Here is a 23367-nt window from a genome sequence, read left to right on the forward strand (position 1 = left end):
AGCTCTAAAACCTATGGTTGTTTCGCGCCACATTGTATAAATGATTGTAAGAATATTTATTCGTATGAATGCTCCTAAATATGTGAGTTTTCAATGTAACGAAGTATTGTTTTTATCTTTATTTAAGATGTGCGGAAATTCGTTACATATACTGTAACAAAAAGTTCATGACCCTCTAGCGCCTTGTAGTTAGGAGTTATTTCTACTTACATTACACGACACACAGCACTTCTTTTCTCGGAGATAGGCTTGCATGAGTAATATGCGTTGTAGCGTATATTAAAAACAAGAAACTGTACTTTGCTGCATATCATTTACAGATGTCAGCATTTAAAACGGCCTCATAGAAGCACAACTGAAACTACAATGTGGCAATTATTCTTTCTGACGTCTGTGCAAATAAGCTCTTTAGGAGGGTGACGATCATGTGAGCCAGGTTGGTGAATCTGTATGGCGGGGGCTGAACGCTTACGTTTCGGTATGGTTTTGAGTCTAACCTTTTTATTCATATTTGATCACGACATCCCGTCTTCAGCATATGCTAACCCTATGCAACGGCCAATGGTGCCGACCGCTATTGTATTCACACAGCAGCAACGTCGCACAGCACAATTTTTAGCAATACAACGCCGGGAAGAAGTAGTGCGACGAATGCTACAGGAGGCACAACGAAAAGAGCAGCAACAACAACTAAACCGACGAAGACAGCTATACAAACAACATCAGCAGAGCAGGCAGATATGACGCACAAAATAATTTGAAGTGACGTTGCAATCTCGCCAAGGTAGGTAAATGGCCTAATATATGTCCACATCGGCTATATGCATATTTTTCGCACGCGCTAGAGCCGCTATGTATGTGCTGGCTGATAAAACTTTATATGCAAAGCATTTTTTGGTGAACTTCATGAATTTTCAGCATCTATCTATCTATCTATCTATCTATCTATATATCTACGTGTAGGTGCACTCGTGATCACTCACCTAACTCCAGGTAAATCAAAACTAGTACGGAGGGTAAGATGGTATCACGCATACGACTCACTGGTCATGTGATATGAATAATGTCGCCATCCAGTCGCGTACGCCATCGAACACTTTCCGTGGTACAGTGGCCCGTACCAGTTAGAAAGAGGGATATGTGCCACTCTTATGCAGTACGCATGTGTCACAGGTGATTGAGAGTTTATATCTACACATGAAGAGCAAAAAAAGATTGATTTCAACGCTGGAGGGAGTAAAAAAATAACATCGGCTGCATTAGCCCGATAAATGCAAATTGTAAATGTCAGAGTCCCAGCAGGGATTGAAGAGCAGCAATCCACATTGCAACTATGTATTATACCACATATTCAAGCGACATCTCTGAACAACTTTTAAAAAACCGCCATTGTTCATGAAAGATCATTGTAGTTGTAGTGCTGGTTGTCCGTTTTTTAAACATTACACATAAACTTATATGACATAGCCGTCATGTCAGGTTGACATCAATTCTTGTTACGCGCCATTAGCTGAAGTTGATTCGTGTTACGGTGCCAGAGCTGCCATTCTGGCGAGCACCAGTGCTTCATTAAAGCATACCGCTTCTGGTGTTGTCAATGTTCATGTTGCTGTGGGCATCGTTACGTAAGTGTAAACAACTGGTTATAATAAACATATGCTGCTGGTAAACATATGTCCGTGCGTTCATTTGTGTATATCTTTAGTACCAACTGGTAACGTTTCACTGAATGAATAAATTACAACACAGTCTTCTTCTATGCGTATGCTTCGCATAACATTGATTCTCAAAGTACGTGGGATATGCTGTAGTTTTATTCACGCTATCAGACGTTCTGGCCCCCTGATTTCCCTCTAACTCTTGATTCGCATGTTTTGGACCCTCCTCGTCTCCTGTGGGCACTACACCTCGTTTATCCACGTTCAAATTCCTCCTGTATTGCTGATGATTTTAGTGATCTCAGCGTATTTCAGTACACAGTTAGCTGTATTTAAACAATGGGGAGTGATAACAAGAAAACCCGGTGAGCGATGAATGCTTAACGTCCGTGTCATCATTCGAAAGGTGTTTACACGAAGTAACAAGTCTGAAATTATCATATCTACTGAGCGTCGCGAATTCATTCTGGATCTCAGTGTGATTCCAGTGAAGCTCATGTAATTAGCTTGCTAATTGCAGCTGACAGTGATATTTTTATTGTTGCTTCTCGTTTTGTCAAGCCAGCAAACGAGTTGCGGAAACCACCCATCCACGTTGATACGGTTACGCTCAGCATAAACTGTCAAGGCTCTGCAACGCGCCGTCTTTTTTCTCTTCGTGGGAGTTGATGTACTAATGACTGGGAAAATGTCATCATTTAGGCTTAACAGTCGCTTTGGCGGGGTCAAAGATTGCAGCGAGTGTAAAGGTGCTTCAAGCATCTCGTCTTCAATAATCACGTCTCCTCGCCTCTCAAGCACTGCAGGCACAGATTTCTTGACGTTGTGAATCCGCTCGGGGTAGGTATCAGTACACGTGAAGTTGTGAAAGAGTACGTTCACTTGGAACATCTAGTAACTGCGGAGCCAAACATTGAGATGGAAGTAACTAGAAGAATAACAATGAGGTGAAGCACATTTGGCAAGCATTCTCAAGAAATTGATGAATCGTAGATTGCCAATATTCCTCAAGAGGAAGGGATATACAGCCGCATCCTACCAGTACTTACCTGTATACGGTGCAGGAACCTGGAGGATTACAAAGAGTGTTGATTTAGTTTGAGGAAGACGCAGCCAGCAATCGAAAGGAAAATAATAGGTGCAACACTAAGGGACAAAGACAGCAGAGTGTATCAGGAGACAAATGGGGGACACGGACATCATAGTCCAAATTAAGAAGAAGGAGTTGCCTTGCGCAGGGCCCGTATATAGTGCAAAGGCAAGATAACCGCTAGTCATCAAGGACCACAGGATGGATTGCACTAGAAGGAAAGTGAATGAGGGGGAGGAATAAAGTTAGGAGGGCACATGAGATTTCATTTCATTTCATTTTCTTATAGCCTTCAGAGCCAGAGGCATTACACACGGGAAGGGGCAATAACGCTCGACAAAAAAATAAAGACAAGAAAGAAAAAGATGCTATGAGCAATAAAGAAAGTAAAACAAAACCTATATGAAACAAGGGAGCGAATTGTGAACACACAGTGAGTTTTGAAAAAGCCACAGTATACATTATTGGCTACGGAATCACAGTACTGTTCATGATGAATATTGTTCAGAACGTCCTCGGGAACGCCATCCAAATCACTAGAGTTTCGTGGTAGATAAGAATGAGAAAAGTACGTAATGTTACATGAATTAGTACGGCCTTATCATCATGGTCTGTGCGATGGCATGCATAAGATGAGTCAGGGATGATGCGATGTCGTAGTGCCACATGATGATATATTTTATAAAACATGGCAATGCGTGACACTTTTCAGCGCAACGATAATGTGGGAAAGAAGGGTCTAATTTTATGGATGCTATATTGGCGGTCTGGCTGTAATTAGAGTGAATGAAACGTGCGGATTTGTTCGGAACCGTTTCTAGAGCAGAAATTAGGTTAGTTTGGGTGGGATTCCAGATGGGTGTAGCACACTCCAGTTTTGATAAAATGAGTGTTTTATAAATTAGGAGTTTCGAGGAAGGAAAAACATGATAAAAATTTGGCGAAGCTAACCTGACATGCGATTACCATTGTTAATGAAGAGCTTGATATCAGTAGACGAGTGCAGGTTTGCTGTGAAGTTTACGCCAAGATATTCATATGAAGTCAGTGATTCTGAATTATTGTTATTGATGTAGTATGGTGCGGAGCAGGGACATTTTGTTAGAACGTGCATGAATTTACATTCATTATTATTTGGCTAGAATAATAAATTGTTACACCAAATAGCAACAGTCCTAAGATCCGATTGGAGTGAGGAATAGTCGTTAGCAATTGTTACCACTCTAAAAATGATACAATCATTTGCACGTAGAAGAATGTTAGCGTTTACAACGGAAGAAAGGTCACTATAATATAGAATAAAAATAACAAACACCAAGAGACTCAGGCCTGTACAGCGCCTGAATGCAGACCTGTAAAGGCAGAGTTACCGCTAATAAAAATAATCAAGTTTTGAGCGTTTCAGCCGAAAACACTAGTATGATTTCAGTATATCGTTATGAATAATATACCTGTTTGGTTTAAGCAGCATTTTTAATGACACATTTTGTCAAAAGCCTAAAAATATAGCAACATATCCAGGGAGTGAATGATGGAGATTCGGGTGAAGCATCCATCTGTCCATTCGTTCTTGCTGCCGTCTGTGCATGCGTCCATCTGTGTGACCATCCATGCGTCCATCCGTCCATGCAGCCATCCATGCATCTGTCCAATGCATCTGCCTGTGTGTCCGTTCGCCCATCTATTCAACACTCGAAGTACCACCATCTCGAATCTTTTCATAATATATTTCTTATATAGAATCACCGCCATCCAGCGGACATTCCTAGGAATAAACGAGAGTTGGCACACGCACACTTTCTTACGGCTAATGCTTCGTGTCCATTTCCCACCTTTAACCACCTTGAGTTCAATGTATATACCAATTCACTGTATTCATGGCACTGCGGCCCAACGCTCGCTAAACCTTTATAAAACCATGGAGGTTATGCCTAGCGAGTTTACCGTAGCAACCCTTCTTTGTCAGATAGTGCTCAATGTACATACTAATGGCTGCTAATGGGGAATGAGAGACAGGAGAATTCGGCTTTTAGTTTACGGGAATGCTGCGAAGTTTTATTGTCAACAACGCACAGGAGACATCTCCCAGTTGCACCAACTTGCAGGACAAAGCGTAAGACATGTTACGTACTACTACGAGGGATGAACGGGTGCGGATTTAAGAATCTTCGACCCTAAAATGAATTGGTGACCGGTAATATGAACAATCGCACGGAAGAGTGGGATACAAAGGCTTCCGGTTCGACGCACCGCGTGGGTTAGCAGCGGCACGCATGCATTTTTGTACCGCTCCATTAAAAAAAGCGCCTCTCCGTCCAATGTCAGTGCTTTAGAAGTTGGTTTTTGATGATGATGTTTGATGTTTTATGGCGCAAGGGCCGATTCACGGCCAAAGAGCGCCAGTTCATCTTACTAAAAATATGGACAATGATTGTGATAAGTGGCTGTATAAGGGCCATAAAATTCCTCGCAGTAAGGCGGGTAAAAACATACAAATAATAAAATCATGACCATGCTGTGGAAGGTGTGTGTGGTGTGAACAGATGACAAAAGTTGGTGATAATAAAAGACGATGGTGGATATGTATGGCATTAGCACAAGTGCCTCACTCGTTCAAACCCTTGCGTCCAAGGGCCGTGAGGCATGTGCTTTCTTGTGTAGCCACCGCAGCAAAAACCTCTCTGGAGAGGTCATGCTACGGTATGCCCGGGTATATGACATGAAAGCAGTGAATTTCTTTTAAAAACGCTAACAATGATTTATGACTAAAAAGTGGTTCCCTACCGACAAACATTGCAGGGTGTGAAGGTATATGTTGTCGGTAGAGTAATGGAAAATGTTGTTTTCTTAGAGTTTCTAAATGTTTACACTGGATTAGTATGTGAAGGACTGTTAATGTTTCACCACATTTGTCGCACAATGGTGGATCGTCACTAGACAAAAGATGTGTGTGTGTTGCGTATGTGTGTCCTATCCTGAGTCTCGTTAGTATTACCTCTGTATAACGCGATTTTGATACTGGCAGCCAATGACCAAGGTGTGGCTTAATAATGTGTAGTTTGTTTTGTGTGTGTGTATTCCACTTGCTCTGCCAGAAGTCTCTGATGTTTCGTTTGAGAGACGGCTTAAGATCAAGGGCCGGGATTAATATGGGTGTAGTGGCGGTGCCCTCGTGGACGGATGCAGCAAGCTGATCCGCCATCACGTTGCCTTGAATCTCACGATGCCCTGGCACCCAGCACACTACAACATGTTGGTTGAGTGTGTAAAGTGTGCATAAAATAGAGTAAAGTGAGATAAGGACAGGGTTTTTTTGTTTTTTAAGACTGTGCAGAGCCGTTACCACACTAAGGGAGTCTGTATAAATTACTGCTTTTTGTATTTGTAATTGTTTGATGTGTTTAGCTGCCACAAGTATCGCGTAAGCTTCCGCCGTGAAGATACTTGTGTCTGGATGTAGAGGGCCAGCATCCGAAAAGGATGGGCCGACAGCGGCGTAGGACACAGAGGAGTTAGACTTGGAGGCATCTGTAAAGAACTCAGGACGTGTGTATTTGTGTTGAAGTTCCAGGAAGTATGTTCGGATATGGGCAATAGGCGCATGTTTTGTAACTTCAAGAAAGGACACATCACAGTCTATAGTCTGCCATTGCCACGGTGGCAGATATGCTACAGGAGCCATTAAACTATGTTCAAGTGAGACTCCAGTTTCCTCAGCTAGCCTTTTCAGGCGAACTGAGAAGGGCTGCCTCATCGAAGGCCTGTTTTGAAACAGAATGGAGCTCGACAAATCAATAATAGTGGAGTATGAGGGGTGCTTCTTATCTGCTTTCACCTTAAGGAAATAAACAAAGGACATGTAAGTTCTCTGCAGATGAAGCGACCACTCATTCGACTCAACATAAAGGCTTTCTACGGGGCTGGTGCGAAAAGCACCCGTAGAAAGGCGGATGCCCAAATGGTGCACGGGGTCAAGCATCTTCAAGGCACTTTGAGTGGCAGACTGATAGACAACGGCCCCATAATCTAAGCGGGTACGAATAAGGCTTCTATAGAGGTTCATGAGGCATTGCCTATCACTACCCCACGTAGTACGTGACAACACTTTTATAACATTCATGGCTTTTAAACATTTAGTTTTTAAATACTTTATGTGTGGTACGAAGGTCAACTTGTTGTCCAAGATTAAGCCTAAAAATTTATGCTCGGCTTTGACGGACAGACGTTGCCCGTTCAGCCGAATGTCAGGTTCCGAGTGCATGCCTCTCTTTCGAGAGAACAAGACACACGTGCTTTTTTGTGGGTTAAGTCGAAATCCGTTTTCGTCTGCCCATTTGGAGACCTTATTTAAACCCATCTGAACCTGCCGCTCACACATGGCTAAGTTGCATGACTTGAAGCCAAGCTGAACGTCGTCGACATATGTACAATAGAACATCATGTGGGGAATGGACAAGTGCAAAGAATTCATTTTGATGATAAAAAGTGTGCAACTAAGCACACCACCTTGTGGCACGCCTGTTTCCTGGACAAATGTTTGGGAGAGCACACTGCCTAGACGGACACGGAATGTCCGGTTTGACAGGTAACTTTCGATTATATGAAACATTCTTCCGCGCACACCAAGGTGGGACAGGTCTCTTAGAATTCCGAAACGCCATGTTGTATCATACGCCTTTTCGATATCGAGGAACACAGAGAGAAAATATTGTCTATGGACGAAGGCGTCTCTTATCTGTGCCTCGATGCGAACAAGGTGGTCTGTGGTGGATCTACTTTCTCGAAACCCGCACTGAAATGGGTCGAGCAAATTGTTTGTTTCAAGAACATGTAGAAGTCGGCAGTTTATCATTTTTTCGAATACTTTACACAAGCAGCTTGTAAGTGCTATAGGCCTATAACTTGAAGCTAAAGAAGGGTCCTTGCCCTCTTTCAGAATGGGAATATTAATCGCCTCTTTCCAGGAAGTAGGGATAGTGCCAGAAAACCAGATAGCATTGTATAAACAAAGTAAGGTTTTGCGTGTTTCGGCTGGTAGGTTTTTTAACATTTCATACACCACACGGTCAGAACCTGGGGCAGAAGTTTTGCAGGAGTTTAGAGATGTTCGGAGCTCAGCTAGACTGAAAGCTTGGTTATATGCCTCATATCTAGTGGATTTATGTTCTAGTTTCTGCTTTTCTATTCTTGTTCTGTATTTTTGGAAAGTATCAGTATAGTGGGACGAGCTGGATACCCGTTCAAAGTGTGCCCCGAGGAAGTTTGCCTGATCTTCCAAGGTATCACCTTGAGTGTTTACGAGTGGAAGTGTGTGTACTTGTTTTCCTGCTATCCTACCGACCATGTTCCAGACTTTTGCCTCCTGTGTGTATGAATTGATCCCCGACAAAAACTTCTGCCAGCTTTCTCTTCTGGCCTGCCGACGCGTTCTCCTTCCTTGAGACTTTATTTTCTTGAACGTGTCAAGATTTTCCGCTGTTGGCGAGTTGCGCAGCAATCTCCATGCCCTGTTCTGTTCCTTTCGCGCATTACGACACTCCGTGTTCCACCATGGGACGTGTCATTTGCCGGGCATTCCAGATGTTTGCGGTATGCACCTGGCTGCTGCGTCAGTTAGAAAAGCTGTGAAGTACTTCACAGCTTCATCTATGTCTAACCTACATATGTCTGTCCAACTCAAACGTGTAGTGTTGTGGAACTGTTCCCAGTCTGCTTTGTTCATCAGCCATTTGGGAACATGTAGAGGACATTCATATGTTGTTTGTGAACTCAACACTACAGGAAAATGGTCACTTCCATATAGATTATTTATGATTTTCCATTTCAGTAGGGGTAGGAGTGAAGGCGATACGATGCTGAGGTCTATAGACGAGTAAGTTTTGTTGGCAATGTTATAGTATGTTGGCTCTTTCCTATTCAACAAACAGGCACCGGAAGAGAAGAGAAATTGTTCAATGAGACGACCTCGTGCATCACAGCGAGAATCGCCCCAGAGTCCACTATGTGCATTTAGGTCGCCAAGAAGCAAATAGGGTTCAGGCAGTTCGTCTATTAAAGACTGAAATTCACGTCTTTCAAGACGGTGGTGGGGAGGTACATACAGAGAGCAAATGGTGACGAGTTTGTTTAAAAGTACCGCTCGAACAGCCACCGCCTCAAGGGATGTCTGGAGTGGTAAATGTGTACACGCTACTCCTTGGTTAACAATAATGGCTACGCCACCGGATGACGCCACAGCATCATCTCGGTCCTTTCGGTATATGACGTAAGCACGTAAAAAATTTGTATTGGAGGATTTTAGGTGTGTTTCCTGTACACACAGCACTTGAGGTGAGTGTTTGCATAAAAGCTCTTGGACGTCGTCGAGGTTTTTAAGCAGGCCTCTGACGTTCCAATGAATAATTTGTGTTTCCATATTGGAAGTAAAGTAGTGCTGTGTGTACGTTAAGGGAGTGACTTGTTTAAGGTGAAAGATCAAGCTCAAGTAACAGGGCTATTATCAGGCCCTGTTATGAGCTTCTTAGTTCTCTTGGCGCGCTCCAGAGAGCCGCGCCGCTCTTTTGGCACCAAGGGTGCCGCCGTATCCATTGCCTCCTCGGAGGCACTGGATGCCCGCTCATGCGAGCTGGTTTTTCGAATCTTGGGCCTCGCCTGGCGAGGTGAGGCCTTGAGACCCGAGGACCCTGGAGTCTCTGGTCTCTGTTCAATAGTAGGCGGAGTAGACTCAACTACTGCCGCCTTGGGGGCAGGCGCCACAACCAATGGCTCGCTCTGCGGAGGCCGAAGGATGGGCGAGGGCTGGTGCGACACTGCCCCCTGGCGCGCCGCATCAGCATATGTGGGGCCATAAAATGGCGAGACTCTTTTTCTTGCTTCTTTAAATGTAATGTTTTCTTTTATCTTTAAAGTGATGATCTCTTTTTCTTTTTTCCAGAAAGAACAGGAACGTGAGTACGCAGCGTGATTCCCGCCACAGTTCACACAGTGTGCAGGTGCTTCGCAGTTGTCGGACGCATGGCCCACGACTCCACACAGAGCACAAGTTTTCCGGCCACGACAGCTTTGCGAGCCGTGGCCATATCTCTGACATTGGAAGCAACGGCGGGGGTTGGGAATATATGGTCTCACGGATGTCTTTGTGTACCCAGTCTGAACAGTTTCCGGCAAATCGCTCGAAGCAAAGGTCAGTACTAAATGTTTGGTTGGGATTTCCTTTTGATCTCTTCTGATCTTAATACGCTGTACGTTTGTCACGTTCTGGCTTTTCCATCCTTCCAGAAGTTCAGCTTCCGTCAGCTCAAGCAAATCTACGTCCGATACGACCCCGCGAGATGAGTTCATGGACCTGTGTGGCGTAATACTGATGGGTGTGTCTCCAAACGTTGTGATGGTGTTCAGTTTATCGAATTGGTCTTTGTCACGTATTTCAAGGAGTAGATCTCCACTGGCCATTTTGGTAACCTTGTACCCGGCACCGAGAGTTTCGGTTAAGCATCTAGAAACTACGAAGGGGGATACAGTTCTGGCTTGCTTGTTAGTTTTTTCGCAGTGTATAACGTGAAAATGAGGAAACAATTGTCTTGGCCGGTTGAAAAAATTGATGTCTTCGGTGCGTACCCGCTTTGAGGAGGCACGATCACTGAGTAAAGGGAATGCTTTATGCATGCTAATTGTATGTTGTTCAGCAGCGTTGGCGGCCACCCACCACGGAGCCCAACGAGGGGACGCTACAAGTTTGCGGATGCTGAAACCTGCAGACGCCAGCCGTACAACGCCACTATAACCCAATGCGCCTAGACCAAGGTAGGCTATTTGCACAGGGTTAACCCTTGCCGCCAGGAAAATTGGAAGTAAACAGAAGAGAGAAGTAGACAGGAAAGCTAAAAAAGTAAGAAAGACGAAGATGTAGGGAGAGAGAGATAGGAAAAGGCGACTGCCGATTTCCCCTGGGTGGGTCAGCCCAGGGGTGCCGTCTACGTGAAGCCGGGGCCAAAGGGGTGTGTTGCCTCTGCCGGGGGGCCTTAAAGGTCCAATCACCCAGCGTCAGCTCAACCCCCAGGATCCCCTTTTCCCCGGACACGGCAAAGCCACGCACGGCTAGGCGTGGGAGGGAGTAGAAACTCCCCCGTTAGCTCGGGTCTAGAAGTTGGTTTTTCTTTCGCTAACCGTGACTATCACAATGACAAGCTACGAAAGTCTTGAACAGTAAGGAAACTTATTTATCGCTATAAAACGATCTGCAATGCTTTTATACTGTTTGGGGGTACTGTCAGTTTTGCTAGTAGATCATTCAATGCGAAAAACAGTTTTCATTGCATGATACGTTACTGCAGATAAAAAAATTACCATTTTAAAGATCTCAGGGGATGAGGACGACTGTACTAGTGTGCCAAGAGTTTCTTTCGGGATCGCTGCTTCAGCCGATATTGTCAGTCAATTGGCACAAAGCGCAGCACCTATTGAGCGCGTTGAGATATCTTTTAGGGGGGAAGCTCCTTAAAGTGGCACCCATTCGTCCCTCGTAGTAGTGCGTAACATGTCTTGCGCTTTGACCTGCAAGGAGGTGGCGGTGGGAGATTTCTTCTGTGCGTTGTTGAACAATAAAAAATCGCAGTAATCTTCGACGACTTGCGCGTGAAATCACGTTTTCACTATGGTGCCCACCAAGCAACGAGACGAATCGTCAACACCACCTGTCCTCTGTGATGGCTCTCCGCATGCCCACTGGGCTGGACCGAAGAGAAGCTACCCTCCTCCATCGCTTATGGCCAGGAGTGGCATTTACAAAATCTTACTTCTTTGTCGTTGGAATGGCCGACAACGCTTTCTGCGATGCCTGCCATTGTGAAGAGACGCTACACCACACCCTCTACGACTGTCCGTTGTATGACATCCAGAGACAGCCTCTGGCGTCCATTTTTTTCGCGCATCGACAACAGACTGTGGACACTATTCTGTCAAGTGCCCGAGAGAAGACATTGCAACACAAGGCGACAAAAGCTCTGTTGAAATTCCTACGTGACACGGACTTGAACAAGCGGTTGTAACAGCAATGTCACACACCGCGAAAGACAAGACTGGACTACAACTGAGTGTGCGCGCGTGTGCTGCTGAACGTGCTGTGTTTATCTCTCTTCCCTCTCTGCTCTCTATCTCTCATCTCCCCCATCCTCTTATCATGCGCAAGGTAGCAAACCGACTGCCTATAGTCTGGTTAACCTCTCTGCCGTTCTTTTCTCCTATTTTATTTCTTGCTAGTTTATGAAAAAACAAATCAAGTACCGTCTCTTATGAGTAAAAGAGAGAGAGCAGAAGAAGAGAGGATAAAAAGTCACAGCTTTGCCGCAAAGACAAAGCAATGAACGTGACAGCAACAAATTGGTAGGCCACGTGCAGAATGGAGGCAGTTCTAAACGTGTCCCGTGTTTTTTACGCCCAAATGACGCACAAAACGTACTCAAATGTACACACAAATGCAAATAAGCGTCTCAGTTTTTATTACATCGATACTCTGAAAAGCGCTCTATTTTCGCAAACGGAGGCTGTTCAATGATTGCAGTGGCCTTTGTGCGCTCCGTAACTACAATAGAATCATTTCAGTGCAAGGGCAACTTGAGCCAAAACGTATGATCCCCCCCCCCCCCGGAAGATAAGGGTGTGTGAGAGATCATCCACTCCCCTTCTATCCGCGGGCCAAAGTGCGCGTGAGAGACGAAAGCTGCCACGCGCTTATTGCGCCACCTTGCTGATAATGCTAAAAAAACAACGATAGCCCCCCCCCCCCCAATGCTCGCCAACAGTGGTAAGTGGTAGGCGTAACAGCTTCCTGATTGAACGTTGAAGAAGGTGCTCTTGGTGGCTCAGTGGTTAACGCCACGCATTCACGACGCGGAGGTCGCACATTCGACTCCACGCGCCGGAGTCCTTTTTCTAGAATTTTAGGGGTGAAGTTTCTTAAGGCGTGGGTCTGTCTATCCTCCGTCGTTGTCGTACATACCTACCGGGAGGCGAGATGGGAGATGGCGGTACTTTGAGTGTTCACTAGATGAATGCATGGACGGACGCATGGATGGACAGACTCACTAGTAGATGGATGGACGCATGAAGTGGGTATGTGCCACAAGGGATGCGAGATGGCGGTAGTTAGAACGTTCACTAGATGAACGCAAGGACGGACACACAGACTAGAAGATAGACAGACAGATGGACGGACGCGTGTACGTGCGGACGGATGGACGCACAGACGGTCGCGCGGACGGACGGAAGTAAGAATGAAATGATGGAAGGAAGCGTGGACGCGCTGACGAACGCTTCGCCCCACTTATCATCATTCACTCCGTGGATATGCTGCGATTTTTTTCTGTCTTGCGTTTTCATCTACACGTAGGTGTATACATATGCGGTGAATGACTCTGAAGCCTGTGGCGAAATTCAGCCAAAAGTGTTCATATAATTATTGTCGTAATAAAACATTTATTAGGTTGTGCTTCTGGTGTACTCAGAGAGACGTGTGGACAGCAACACAGCCATTAACTCAACTCGTGGCAGCGAGATTTACTTCGTTGGCGCTATTCTTTTTGCAATAAGTAATTCAGTGCCTTTTGTCTTCTCGTAGAAATTGATCAAATAAGCTGCCGTTCAGTATTGTTACGTATTCGGCGGCTGGACGACAGCCGGCCCAGGAAAGAGACGACTCAAGCAGTGCCAGGAAGACAATCCCAGTTTATTCACCTTGCGGCGCGTTTTTAAGCGCTACGCAGCCAATCGCAGGTTGGCACGAAAGAAAAGAAAACAGCAAGATAACAGCAATCGGGCAATGTTATCAGAAAGCCCCGACGTAGAAAGAGGGCGAGCACTGCAAACGTTACAACTCGGCCAAAGCTACCCCTAGCGGAAGGCGTTCAAGAGGATGACGCTTCATGAACAGCTGGAGGTGGTAACAGGTAGCCAACACGTGGGCAGGTCTCGAAGCACAGCACTGACACGTTTCGCACGGTCATATTGTCTTTGTGCACGGCGTGGGCGAAGACCCTGAGGTGCATGGTGGCACTGGTCGTTGAAGTAGCCACCGCAGAAGGAAATGGAAATGGCATTGCGCGTCATCTGGCTGGAACACGCCCGCGAAGGTTGGCATTAAAGGCCAAGAGGAGGCAATGTCGAGAACAGGCAATGTTCAGAACGGGCACCACTCGCCGAGTGTCGATTGGCTGCAGCACGGGAGTTGGCTGCAGGCGCCTGGAGCAGGGTTGATTTCGCCATCTGGTACGACAGGATCTGAAATGGCTGAGTGGACGAGCGGTAGAAACGCAGAAACCACGTCAAAAGCAACCTGGCGCCCAAGCTTAGAAAAGCCCGACAGTTGATTTCACTGGGAGCAGATAACGTGAAAGCCGAACACGATAAGGAAAAAAAAAATATATACTTGCGCCAAGTTGCATGCACACAAAAGAAACAAGAAACACTTAATAGGTTCGGCTAAGGCAGTCCGCATTAGCATGGTGTTTGCCTTTCTTGTGCCGCACTGAGAAATCAAATTGCTGAAGTGCTAGACTCCAACGCATCAAGCGGCTGTTTTTGTTCGACATTTGATTTAACCACACTAAAGGTGAGTGATCAGTTTCAAAAACAAATGAGGAGCCTTTGAGGTAACACGACAGCTTTTCGTAACACGACCAGCTGTTACGTATTCGGCGGCTGGACGACAGCTTTTCGAGAGCCCAGACCAAGCAAGCACATTCTTTTTCAGTTGTACTGTAGGCTTGCTCGCGTGATGTTAGTTTTCGACTGGCGTAGACAAGAGGATGTTCCATAGTGGGCAGCGCACAAAAGGAAACACACAAGAGAAGGAAACAGGACAAGCGCTGGTCTAACAACTGAAAGTTTTATTTGAAAGAAAGCATAAATATACATGTGTACACAGAAAATCAAGTGCTACGCAAGATTACTTCCGATCAATGAAACCAATCTCCTGTTCAGATAAAGAAACAGATGGCTGGCTAACGCAAATGCCAACACTCTTCGCCATGTGGTAAGCCTCAGCAATCTCACGTGTCCTTTGATTATGATGGCGGTCGATGATTGCGGTTTGCTCAAAAGAAGGAATACAACCGCAATCGCGGCAATGGCTGGCGAGGTGAGACAGAACCCCACCCTTTAAAGAATTTTCATGCTCCCGTAGCCTAATATTAATACATCTACCGGTCTGTCCTATGCAGACACTCCCGCACGAGCAAGGAATTTTATAGACTACCCCAGTCGAACATGCGGTATACTTCTTAACGTGCTTGATTGAACAAGTGTTATCAACCGCCCTCGTAATTCCCTTAACGCGTCTATGAATCTTGCCACATAAGCTACCCAATTTATTCCCACTTGAAAAAACAACGTCAACCCCATACTGCCCCCCAACTTTCTTTAATCTATGTGAAATGGAATGTACATAGGGAATCACTGCAAAACGCTTTTGCTCGCGTTGAGAGGTTGCTGGTTGGTTGGTGGGCTGCGCGTTACTATTTACTTTCTTTAGCAAACGCTCGGAAGCAGAAACGAGAAAGGCGGTGGGAAAACCCGCTGTCTTAAGCCGATCACACTGATTACGAAAGCTTTCCTCTGTGGCATGGAAACAAGATTTTGCGACAGCTGCGTGAAGGCATGAAGTGACTATACCATTTTTTACCAGTTTAGAATGAGCAGATTTAAAGTTTAGGAGGGGTTTAGCCGACCTGGGAGCGTATAACCAACAGACATGCGCATCCTGGAATCGCAATGTTAGGTCAAGGAACTGAAGCTCATTCTTTTCATTGGGAACTTCACACGTAAACTGAAGACCCTGCCCCCTTTTCCTAAATGCCTTGAGAATGTTCACCTTATCATGTAAGCTACTAACACTATCCAAAAAAACCAAGTAATCATCCACATACCTAAATATACGAGTCCCCCAACCCTCAAAATCTCTTTCTAGATCGCGATCAATTCTACTCAACAATATGTCACTTAGGACCGGGGCAACTCTGGAACCTATGCATACACCTGAGGCCTGAACAAACAAATCCCCCTGCCAAGAAACAAAAGTAGAATCAAGATAAAAACGAAGAAGTTCAAGGAAACTTTGAACAGAAATACCACATTTGTCAACAAACCGCGTTTCTTCATTTAGTTCAGTGATAGTTTCCTTAACACATAGTAACAGAAAATTATGCGGCAGTGAGTAGAACAGGTCCTGAACATCGACACTGAAGGCAGACTTTTTTTCCCAAAGGTTCTGATTACCCAAGAAATCAACAACCTGTAGTGAATTCCTAACCAAGAAAGGATCCACTAAATTCAACGAGCTGAGGTGGGTTTGCAAGTAGCCCGAGACAACGTGTTGCCACGAGCCACGCTCCGACACAATTGCCCGAAAGGGTACATCGGGTTTATGCGTCTTGGCGGAGAAGAACACCTGCAACTCCAGGCTTTTTGAATTCTTCGCCAAGGACCTCAGTCGTTCAAGCTTTAGGTCTGACAATAATGCCAATGCCTTCTTCTTAACAGAAGCCGGCTTACAAGTGACTGGTTTGAAGTTTTTTTGCATTGCTTGAACAGCCTTATCCTGAAACATGCCCGCGGGCATCACGACGAAGGATCCTTCCTTATCTGACACCAAAAGCCGCAAATCACTTGCGGCAAAAGAGTTTACTAAGCGTCGCGACTGGCCATCTCGACTGAATCTCGTACTGCACTTGGAAACCACATCAATACACTGTTTCAAACAAAAGGATCGGTTAGGCTCAGAAACCTGGTTAGCAACGGAATGAGTCATTGCCAATTTTTCCGTGGCGGTGAGCTTTGGTTCAAAGGCAAATTTGGGACCAAGCCCCAGAAATTCCTGGTCATATTCTTCAATGTGGGCACCTCCAAGAAGCACAACCCGACCTGTACCTTTTTTCGCCTTCGGTCGTGGTGGTAGCGTAACCAGCACAGCCCTCCAAAGGTACTCAGTCGCCGCGTCCGTGGCCGAGCACCAATCAGCGTAGAGTCGCCGCTTCCGACGGTCGTCGCCTTCAGCACCACAGCATACCCGCAAACAGCTTCTGAAGAACCTCGCCTGCCGCCACCACTCCGAGCGCAGAAGTCGGCACACTCTCCTAACATGACTGGGGGACGGCTGTAGCCAACCGCACAGCCCCTGAAGATCCGGGGGACACTGTGAGATCCTGGCATACCACGAAGCAGTCCGTGCACGGCAGATGCAAACGGCGATGACTGAAGAAATGGCAGATGCGTCCATGAAATTGACGTATTGACACAAAAGAGAGCCCGAAGAACTAGCAATAAACTGTTGTAGCACCGAAAGGCGGGCGAGTTGGAACTTATCCATAGTGGGCAGCGCACAAAAGGAAACACACAAGAGAAGGAAACAGGACAAGCGCTGGTCTAACAACTGAAAGTTTTATTTGAAAGAAAGCATAAATATACATGTGTACACAGAAAATCAAGTGCTACGCAAGATTACTTCCGATCAATGAAACCAATCTCCTGTTCAGATAAAGAAACTATGGATAAGTTCCACTATGGATAAGTTCCAACTCGCCCGCCTTTCGGTGCTACAAGAGGATGTTCCTCGCCCTTTTTGTTCACTTGACTTAGAACAACGCCCATTCCGCGGTCACTGGCGTCACACTGAACTAAGAAGGGGAGAGAGTAATCTGGTGCCGCGAGGACCGGTTTGCTGACAAGAATCTTTTTGATCTCAGCAAAAGCATCTTTACGAGCCTTATTCCAACTTGCAATAGTTGGCTCAGTTTTGCGCAGTGCGTCTGTGAGAGGACTAGCGATATTTGCGAAGTTGGGAATGTAGCTTCTGTAGTAGTCGGCTAAACCCAAAAAGGAACGCAAGTTAGTCTTTGTTTTCGGCAAAGGAAAGCTAGTGATTGCTTCAACTTTTATTTCGGAAGGACGTCGCTTCCCTTGGCCAACAACATGCCCCAAGTAGTGGACTTCAGAGCTCGCAAGACGACATTTGGCGAGTTTGAGAGTCAAGCCTGCCTCGTGTATTCGAAGGAATACCTGCTGCAGATGTTCCAAATGCTGTTGCCAGGTGCTCGAAAAAACAGCTATGTCGTCAAGGTACGGAACAGCGAACGACTCGGCTCCTTTGAGCACTTCATGCATTAACCTTGAAAATGCGAAGGGTGCATTCTTGAGGCCAAAAGTGAGCACAAGAGGGCGATATGTGCCTGTCGGTGTCATGAAAGTGGCGAGCTTACTGGCGTTTTCCGTTAGTGGCACTTGCCAGAAACCGCGTACCAAATCTAACGTAGAAACGTACCGTGCCGCGGACACTTTCTCGATCAAGCCCTCAACGTTTGGAATGGGAAACATCTTTGTTTTTGTTATCGCATTCAATTTTCGATAATCGATGCAGGGTCGCGGTTCCTTGCCTGGACTTTCTACAATAAACATAGGTGACACATACTCGCTTTCTCCTGGCACGATTAGACCCAGTGTCAACATGTTTTGAACACAATCGTTCAGGATCTTTTCGTGACGGGGGGAAAATCTGTGCATCCTGGTTCGGAAAGGTTGGTTGGATGTTAACTCAATGTCGTGCTCCACGAGATTTGTCCTGCCGGGAGTGGGACTAAACAAGTCTCTGAAGTTGCGCACAAGCAGTTCTAACTCCTTTCTTTGCTTGTCAGTTAGAGAAGCTTGTTTAGTGACAGATTGGACTATCTCTTCTGTTGATGGGGAAGAGCAGGGGCTTGGCACTTGGGGTAGAGGAACGTTGATCTCTTCAGGCTCGTTAAGGACAATGCTCAACGTCTCACTGCGTTCGATAAAAGGCTTCATTAGATTGCAGTGATATATCGTCACATCATTGCGTTTACCGGGCGTCGTTACCAAGTAATTGGTGTCGGAGAGCTTTTGTTTAATCGTGACCGGCCCATCCCATGCTACTTCCAGTTTATTTGCCTTTGACGACCGCAGAATCAGCACTTTATCGCCTTCCTTGAAGGTTCGTGTGCGTGCGGATCTGTCGTAGTACACCTTTGAGCGTTGCTGCGCTTCTGCCATGTTTATCTGCGCCAGTTCTTGCGATTCACGTAGGCGCTTCAACAAGGTCAGCACGTACTCGACAACTGATTTGTCTACGAACTTGTCTTCCCACTTTTCTTTCAACAACGTTAGCGGGGAGCGAAGCGCTCGACCGTAAACAAGTTCCGCCGGCGTGAACCCAGTCGCTTCGTGAGTGACGGAGCGCAGAGCAAAGAGCATCGCGGGAACAGCTTCGTCCCAGTCGGCGCCTTTCTCGAAACAGAGTGCACGCAGAATGCGCTTCATTACAGAGTGAAGTTTCTCGACTGAATTACTTTGCGGATGGTAGACTGAGCTGTGGTGAACGGATATGCCGCATTTCTTCAAGAACGTCGTGGTGAGCGCGCTTGTGAACACAGAACCTTGGTCGCATTGGATTTCACTAGGAAATCCAATTCTTGCAAAGACGCCGAGTAGCGCGTTTACAACTGCAGTGGAGCTTAATTCGGGTAACACCACTGCTTCCGGGAACTTCGTAGCAGGGCAAATGAGTGTTAGCAAGTATTTGTTGCCCGCCGCTGTTACTGGTAATGGACCTACAATGTCGACAACTAATCTGCGAAAGGGTTCGCCAATCAAAGGCACTTGGACCAAAGGTGCTTTGAGTTTTTCGTTTGGCCGCCCCGTCCTTTGGCAAACGTTGCAGGAACGTACCCAGTTCTCCGATTCTTTGAAGCACGTCGGCCAGTAGTAGTCGTTCAATAACCTGCTCTTGGTCTTGTTGATACCTAAATGGCCAGCCCAGCTATCGCTGTGAACCAAACCCAAAAGTGCGACTCGATACTTTTTGGGAACGACAAGCTGTTCAAAGGTTCTGCCTTTCTTGTTTTTGAATATTCTGTACAAAATGCCTTCTTTGACTATGAGCGACACGGCTCCTTTTTGTTTCCGTTTTGATTTTTCCCAGCACGTCTTCAGCGACTCGTCGTTTGCCTGCTCCATTTTGAGAGCGCTTTTGTCTAACTTTGCTAGAAGCTGAAAATTTTCACTGACTGGGTTTATCGCTTCACCTGGGAGCGCATTACCGACGGGAGTGCTGCTATCAAAGGCTGGCGCGACACAATTGGCGTCGACAGGAACAGTTTCGCTTGGTGCAGTAGCTTGTGTCGGTTCACTCTGGTCTGTAATTTCCGTGTTACGGGTAGCGCTGGTAGCTTGAGCTCTTGTTTGGGACCTCGTGACGACCATTACAGGGTTAGCATTAAGTTCCAGTCCTGCATTTTGGAAGTCCCTCATTGATCGGTTAGAAAAAATGTAGGGAATTTTCTGAGGAAGTTTATCGGAAACCGCAGCATCAGTTTCGAATGTGCCGAAGGCGCCCTTCATTTCGACTCTGGCTACCGGCAAACACTTCATGTCTGGCTCTAGTGCCTGGCGTACCCATACACATGAACCTGTTAAGTTCTCGGGCTTAACAAATGACGGGTGGACGATATCAAATGTTGCTCCTGTGTCGCGCAGAACGTTGCAACTGATGCCGTTCACCTTCATGTCATATGTGTAGGGCAAGAGTAAATCGCTCTCTTCGGTTAGCAAATTGACGGAAACTGCTGGCTGTCGGCAACCGACTGCGATGTGACCCGGTTGTTGGCATTTATAGCAGACCAGCGGTTGTTTTTCTTCGAACTTGGAACTTTTCGGTTCACTCGCGTTGGCTGCATGCCCTTGGGCTGGAACACTGTCGCCTGGTTTCCCTTGGTTAGTTTCTTTCGTTCCTTTCTGAAATTTCTTGAACGCTCCTGACGGCTTCTTTCTTTGTTCTTCCGAACTTTCCATTCTACGGGAACGGTACTCGTCCGCCAAGCTGGCTGTCGTTTGCAAAGTCTCTACGTTTGGCTTGTCCTGAATCCACAGCCGCATTTGGTCCGGAATGGACGCATAAAACTGCTCGAGCGCAAACAGTTCAATCAGACGTTGCTTGTCCTCGTATGCGTTGGCACTCTTAAGCCATTCCTCTAACAAGCTCATGGATTTGTAGGCGAATTCTGAAAATGACTCCCCTTGGCCACGCCTCGTGTTACGGAACTTCATCCTCAAGGCTTCTGTTGACAAGCTGTACCTTCGCCTCAAATGAAGTTTCACTTTTTCGTAATCATGAGCATCTTCATCTGGCATTCTCGCGATTACATCGGCTGCCTCATTTGGAAGTAATGTCAACAGGCGTTGCGACCAAGTCTCTTTTGCAAGTGCAGCTCTTGTACACGTCCTCTCAAAGTTGACGAGATACAAAGTGATGTCACTGCCAGCCTTGAAAGGTTGCATGTATCCTCGCATATCGAAACTGTCATTGCGTTCAAGGTTATGCAGTTGCATCTCTTTTAACTTCAGTTCTACTTCTCGTTCTTTGAGCTTTTCCGAGACTGCCCTCCAACACTCCTCGACTTCGTCGTCGTTTGCTCCGCATTTGGATATCGCTTCGATAATTGCAGGCTTCCGCATAGACTTCTGTACAGGGATACCGAGCTCTTCAGCTAGCAGCACTAGGTTGGGTTTCGTTAACGACGTGAGGATCATGACTGCTGTTAACAAGTGCTACCCTGATATGTACTACTATTTAGCAAAGTCAACAACAAATACAAAAGAACCTCGACTACCAAGTAAATGCTGCTAATGCTCCCAATGAAGTCAAGCAAGCCGTGCTCTCACCAAACCGGACGCCAAGGCCGCCTTCGACGTGCGCTCCATACCGCCGCCACCGCTGCCACCAGCTGTTACGTATTCGGCGGCTGGACGACAGCCGGCCCAGGAAAGAGACGACTCAAGCAGTGCCAGGAAGACAATCCCAGTTTATTCACCTTGCGGCGCGTTTTTAAGCGCTACGCAGCCAATCGCAGGTTGGCACGAAAGAAAAGAAAACAGCAAAATAACAGCAATCGGGCAATGTTATCAGAAAGCCCCGACGTAGAAAGAGGGCGAGCACTGCAAACGTTACAGTATGCATATGAAGTTGCGTCTGAAAACAAATGAACTTTCTTTTAAATAGGTTTCTCTTTCGTCTTGCATTAAACCATCGTAGTACACTGAACTTTCGAACAGATTCCAGCTGTTGAATTCATTTTGCTCCACGACTGCGTTTCATCATCTCGCAGCGAGTCGTTCCACGACGTTTTTTTGCTCCACGTGTTTTGCATTTCTTGCTTGGCTGTTACCGTGACTGGAGTGAAGAGCCTCAGAAGATCGTATTGCGGGCGAGGAAATGGAGTGGCACCGTCTTCGGGAGTCCTTTTGTGACGCATAAAAGGACATCTCGGGTACCAGCAGTGTGAAGTGTTCGCCAAATTCCATGACTCTGGCTCTCTGCTATGGCTCTTCTCGCTTCGCAAGCAAAAGTTGTAGTACTTAGCTGTGACACAAGCTATAGTGTTAGCCTACAAAGATATTTAGTGACTCATAAACAAGAATTCCAGCCAATAAAATAACAATTTGTTGGTAGTCTAGCCACTTTCCTGTCTGCTTCTTTGTTTGCTGTCTTTTTTATTTTACTGACAGGATTTTTTATGTAACGCAACAACTAGCCCTACACAGGGTGTTATTAGGCTATTTAGCATGCCAGCGTAGAATCGTAGCCACGTCATTCGCTTTCGGTGAAGCGTGTGTGCATGATGCTATCGAGGCACAACGTGAAAAGGCGCGGTAAAGGTTGAGCTGATATGTACCTCATCAAACAATCTGTAAATCGAAGCATTTTCGCAATGTGTGAAGATTTATGGTTACTGAGGAGAGTGCGATGGCACGTACCAGTTTTGCGCGGAAAGTACGCGGCCGAGAAGTAACAATTTAATGAGTTGGACTGCCACGCAGGATTCACGGCAACACCTCGCGCTACGTTTCAGGGTGGTACAAAATGACGGAGGGGAGCGATGCTTTTCTGTCGGGTACTGAATACGCTTGATCTTTCATAATGGTATCGCACCTTTTTCGCCACAACAGCATTACTCTTCTCAACAACCATGGTTTCTGCAGCCCACTACTTTCCCTTCTATTATTGCTGAATGATGATTTATCAGACGTATAAGTAAATAAGTGAAACTTCACCCGCATATAGCTTGTCTCCCTGGTGTTCGCTTGCACTACACGCGCTTCTTTGCGCTGGGTTCATTGACTGACGTGATGCGATGTGCGAATGCTGCAAAAATGCCTGCTCGCACCGTTAGCTTGACTATTATTTACAAGTACTTTATCTCATTTTCAGCGACTCTTCCGGCTCTGGAGTCAACCAACTTGATTCACAGCAACTCAGCACACCATGGCTGCTAACAGAACAGACGTCCGATTATGCAACGCAAAATGACAGCATCGAACAAAACCATTCTTCTCAGCTTCAGCAGCACACAGCTGGAAAAAGACCTGTCGGCATGGCCTGAATAAACGTGAAAAATTTTTATGTGTACATCTCCGGACAGCCCTATGTCGTATTCACCAGATGTGAACCCCAACGCAATACAGAAAATATTTTTTGTGAAAGTTCTTGCCGCACACGTGACCATCAATGCTGGGCTGTCTTCCTCATTCTTGGCTTTATCGCACATGCATCCCACTGCT

At 46.2% G+C, this 23367-nt stretch overlaps 1 long non-coding RNA gene across 1 annotated transcript; it reads left to right on the forward strand.

Annotated features, from left to right (window-relative positions):
- Positions 1 to 10310: 10310 nt before the first annotated feature.
- LOC119181284 (uncharacterized) lies at positions 10311 to 23209 on the forward strand. Its single transcript, XR_005111183.2, has 2 exons — positions 10311 to 10551; positions 23018 to 23209. It is a non-coding gene; the product is annotated as an uncharacterized LOC119181284 (long non-coding RNA).
- The last annotated feature ends 158 nt before the right edge of the window (positions 23210 to 23367 follow it).

This window comes from Rhipicephalus microplus, unplaced genomic scaffold (assembly GCF_043290135.1).
Source record: "Rhipicephalus microplus isolate Deutch F79 unplaced genomic scaffold, USDA_Rmic scaffold_121, whole genome shotgun sequence".
NCBI classification, from domain to species: domain Eukaryota; kingdom Metazoa; phylum Arthropoda; class Arachnida; order Ixodida; family Ixodidae; genus Rhipicephalus; species Rhipicephalus microplus.